The 5,018-nt window shown below is 26.6% G+C and overlaps 1 protein-coding gene across 4 annotated transcripts in view; it reads right to left on the bottom strand.

The window, feature by feature from the left end:
• LOC108692483 (monocarboxylate transporter 10) overlaps positions 1 to 5,018 on the bottom strand; it is a 55,375-nt gene that overhangs the window by 35,706 nt on the left and 14,651 nt on the right. The window contains exon 1 of one of the 4 annotated variants that reach the window (XM_018200754.1): positions 1,593 to 1,611. The exons of 2 other annotated variants lie outside the window; for them this stretch is intronic. The gene's annotated coding sequence lies outside the window, so the exon portion shown is untranslated. Of the gene's footprint in view, positions 1 to 1,425; positions 1,538 to 1,592; positions 1,612 to 5,018 lie in introns of those variants that run through there. One more of the 4 variants, XM_018200750.1, reaches the window with a different exon arrangement.

The raw sequence follows: 5,018 nt of genomic DNA, 5'->3' as shown, positions 1-5,018 counted from the left end.
TGTTTAACTATTACTGTTTAATAATAAAGCACGAATTATTAGGTATGGGAAAAAGTTTGTGACGTTTTTCCCGTTAGATGGCATTAAAAAAATGCCACGAACTTTTTCCCACACCTAATAAAATGTACATATTTAATTATCAAATAAATAACAAATATACCAAATGAATATGTAATAAAACGGTATGTTTTGAAAGTACATCATATTAACACAATCGTATTAGCACAATTGTTATAGATAACGAAATAATTACAGAGTATAGACATGTATTTATTTTACTTATTTTTATTATTTTTTTACTAGAATTTTTATTATATTTTCTTTTGTAGCACATAGGTCCAGTTATCGGAATAGTTGGGGGAGGGGAGATCAGAGTTGTTTTTAGAAATTCAGGACATTAAAATAAACGTCAACCCCTCTTGGACATACAATTTTCGCATGAATTCTGTTCTTTCTCTCTTTTTCCTTTATGAAAACTATTATCTTAAGATCACAATCTTTAATTTCTAATTTTGTCGATCAATCAATGGACTTAATTGAATTTATTTGGATAAGTAAACTAAAGATTGAATAAAATCAATTTGAAAAATTTAACTAATAATAACTCGACGCGTCCATCAACACATCAAGAAACAAAGAAAAGGCGAAAATAAGATTTGTTTTTGTTCTAGTCAAAAAATCTATTCTCTATAAAATATACTTTGTATATTAAATATACTATGTAAATATGTTATACTTTGTAGTTAAAATACAACAAATATGCAATATGTTTAGTTAAAGTGTATGTACTCAATTATTTTTCTGAGTATACTTATACTATATTTATACTTCTGAGTATACTTATAATACTTATAAAAAAACTAGTAAAACAAAAATTATTTTATTTAAAAAGATTTATATATTTAATAACTTGAATAAAAATTTTTATCTTAAATAATTTCTTACAATGACTTTAATGATAAATTTATTTTTTAATAGAATAATATATCTATTTTATCACAGCTTTGTAAAATATTTATAACAATAATTTACAATAAAAAATACTTTATGTAATCGTTCATAAAATATTGTCATTTATGTTGCTTTTAGATATGAACAAAAATAAAATATCTCTAATAAAAAAATGTTTATTAATTTTTATTTAAAATATTGCTAAAACTGCTAAGGTTAATAAATCTTGTTATTGCATATACTTTCTTATTAGATGTTCGGGAGAAAAAAAGAAAAACGAAAAAGTAAAGTTTAAAAAACAAAAATAAATACAATAAAAATATCGAATCAGCTCTGTGTCTTATGTATTCTAATTTTCTCTCTATATTCTATTTTTCTCTCCAACATCCGATTACGCATTTATTTTATTTCAAGAAAATATGATACAGAGAACAGAGTTACGACTGGAGAAACGACGCGCTTGTTATATCATACCGACTTAAACGATCCTCCAGCACGTGGCAAGCATCATGCGTCTGACGATTGGCAAACTTCCCGGAATCGTAACAGTTTCAAAAGGAGAGAAACACGATAAGTAAAAGAAAAAGGAGAGAAGAAAACGAAAGAGGGGAACACGAGATATCAACATCAGACTGTCCTACTTCGGTGATAAACAAGCCGATTACACGACGTCGTCGGCGCCCGGCGGTCGGGCGTAAACTAAAAAGGCGAATAAAACGAGATGCCTGTCTCAGCGGGACGAGACGACGGGACAGACCAAAAAGTTCCAAGCTCTAAAGAACGCGGCAGTAGGCGCCGATGACGCGTATAAAAACGTTTTAAGGGGATCCTAAAGACGTCTGTTTTACCGATAAAACTTAAATTTTATATAACATTAATTATTTTTTAATTATTTTTTTCTTTTACACACATTTGAAAATCCTTTTTCAGAATTAAAGTAGAATTAAAATACGCACACAAAGAAAAGACACATATGTGTGTATTCAATATGACTCATCTTTCAGAAGATCCGCGTTTTCTGTCTAGTATTTTGATATACAATTAAAACAATGTATATTTAATTAAATGTATAAAAATATATATAATATTAGATTTTCCCATAAGTTTTTTAATAATAAAAAAAATATATAATTTGTGTTAATATGAGAATTTATTGAATTTTATATGATCCATTCTAATCTATTACCTTTCTCCGACTCTCCGGAAGCCTCATAATGCTATCTTCCCAAAACTTCTGAGATTTGTTAATAAAATATTGATTAAGCTGCATTTATATCATTTATTGAATTAAATATTTTACCACGGAGAAAATTTTTTAATGAAAGAAATAAATAATAATAGGGAAAGGGATATTCCGAAGAATATGAAGATAGAACACCTCAGTCAAATGTACTTAGATAATAATCATTTCCTTCAGTTTATTTAATTAACAACAGTATTTCGTCGAATTGATCGTTTGATAATGTGCCCATCCTTTTCACCCATAATGGCGGATTTGGTGATACAAAGGAGGGATAGCATTAGAAAGATTATCACTCGGAATACCATTCTATTTCAGATATGTGGATGACATATTAATGGCTCCTTCCAACAAGATAGATCACACATTGGAAGTTTTTCCTTAGATGAACATCTTAAGTTTACGATTGAAACAGAAAATAAAAATCAACAGGGTGTTGTGAATTATAATTAAAATATTTGCCTGAAAATGTAGCTTTATGAAATAAATCAAATTTAATTGAATGTTCTTCTCTAATTAATTTTATAATTATATCAAAAAGTTTAATTGATTTTTATTTTCTGTTTCAATCGTAAACTTAAGATGTTCATCTAAGGAAAAACTTCCAATATGTGATCTATCTTGATGGAAGGAGTCATTAATATGTCATCCACATATCTGAAATAGAATGGTATTCCGAGTGATAATCTTTCTAATGCTATCCCTTCTTTGTATCACCAAATCCGCCACTATGGGTGAAAAGGATGGGCACATTATCACGATTTAAACGATCAATTCGACGAAATACTGTTGTTAATTAAATAAACTGAAGGAAATGATTATTATCTAAGTACATAAAAAAGGAATAATTTATGGAATGTTAGACAAAACTATTTTATTAACATATCCGGATGATGAAAAAAACTTAAAAGATAGCGTCAACATTTTATTAAATAATAGCTACCCACTAGATTTTTAACCCACTTCATATTTAACATGATTAATAAAAGAATAAAATATTATATTTATAAAAATAACGATAATAATAAAGATAAGTTTAATAAATGTGAAGTCCTCAAATAAAAAAGTGTTTTATTATTTATAAAAAGTTGTTCTAGAGAGTTTTCAAATATATCCAAAAAATTCAAATTACAATCAGCTTTTGCTATTCTTAAAAATTAAGCACAACTGCAAAAGATAAACTGGCTAATATATCAAAATGTGTGTAGTCTATAAGATCAGTTGCAGGATTGCGAGGCCATGTCGATCAGGCAAAAAGACAACTTAAAGAACACTAAAACTAGAATTCAAGAACATTTAAATTGTTTGTCAGTAATATCAGATCATAGACAAAAAAACATGAATTCGAATGAGAAAACGTAAAAATCTTTTGTTAGATACTGAACCATCATGTATGAAAAAAATAGTATCTGAAATGATATATGTAAAAAACAAAAAGAAGAATTAAACAAAGTGATATAGAAAATTTGTCGAATACATATCTTTCTATCTTGGGTTGTCCATCTCTCACTTAAAAATTCCTATGCTTCCTCTTCCAATGACACGCACAGTCAAAATAATAAATCCTTAGTCTCTTGTTGTTATTGTGACAAGAGACACTCTATGGTAATATAACGATGATATGTTAAGGCTGATCAAATCAAGGATTGAAGTAATCCATTAATATTTATTATATATAGTATAAAATAGTATAAAAATTTAACATTAAACATACAACATATTTTATAGTATTCATAGTGATATAATCAGCAAGTTTAATGTTTCAATTTGAAACATTACAATGGTTGAGGAGCCATTAAATTTGTTACAATGATTGAAGAGCCAATCTTGAATTGGACAGTTCGAAAGAATTTCAAGAGATCATTTGACAAGATATCAAATAAGAGTATTGCTATTTATACATTTGAGGATATATGATTTTCTCGAATTGATTTTAACGTTATGTGTGTAATAAAGATTGCGAATATAAAACATTAGGTATTGATTAGAATTTATTAGATGATCATTGAAGATGATCAAGTTTAAAAAGTCGAAACATTTGTAGTTATTATGTCAATAAATTATTATTTTATTTAAAAAATTTGCAAATAATATCCAGTGTGGCTTGAACAGCCAGTTAAATTAATATTGAATATATTTTGCAATATTTGAAAGTCTTTTTTCTGAGATAAGCTTATTCTTCTAAAAAGTATGCGTGCGTATCATCCGAAATATTCCCGTGCCGTAGAATTTCATCAAATTCGCGAGCGTGCGTCAAGATTATATTAGGTGTCAAGATTATATTAGTCAAGATTATATTAGTAAAAAGAAATTCATTATTTTTCCATTCAATTTCATGCAAAAATAATGGATTTCTTTTTACTATACCTAATATTAATAACAATTTAACTGCTAAAGAATTTAGTATAATAGAGTAAAATTTAAAGAAAAAAATTCAAAATTTAAGACTATAACGTTTATATTACTTATGAGCAATGACATTTTTGTAATAAAAAAGTATAAAAAGTATAAAATTTCATTGTATAGTACACAGAGAAAATAAAATTTACTAAATTGTAGATAAAGTGGATTGTAGAAAACAGCCGAGCACTCACAGGCATTCAATTTGAACATTTTCAATGTACATATTCCGATTCTTTGCCGATTTTTGCCTTATTGTAATTAAACATAAATCTATAATCTATTTTTTCTTGTTTTTTCTCTGTCTTACTCAACATATAATAAATTAACAAAAAAAACAAATTAATAAAAAGTAAGAAAGTAATAAAATAGAACAATAATAAAAAATAAAAGTAAAAATATAAAAAATTTTAAATTAAAAATAAAA

The sequence above is a fragment of the Atta colombica genome, unplaced genomic scaffold (assembly GCF_001594045.1).
Source record: "Atta colombica isolate Treedump-2 unplaced genomic scaffold, Acol1.0 scaffold72, whole genome shotgun sequence".
In the NCBI taxonomy this organism is placed as follows: Eukaryota; Metazoa; Arthropoda; class Insecta; order Hymenoptera; family Formicidae; genus Atta; species Atta colombica.
The sequence above is the reverse complement of the archived record's forward strand: the minus strand, read 5'-3'. Positions and strand labels throughout refer to the sequence as shown.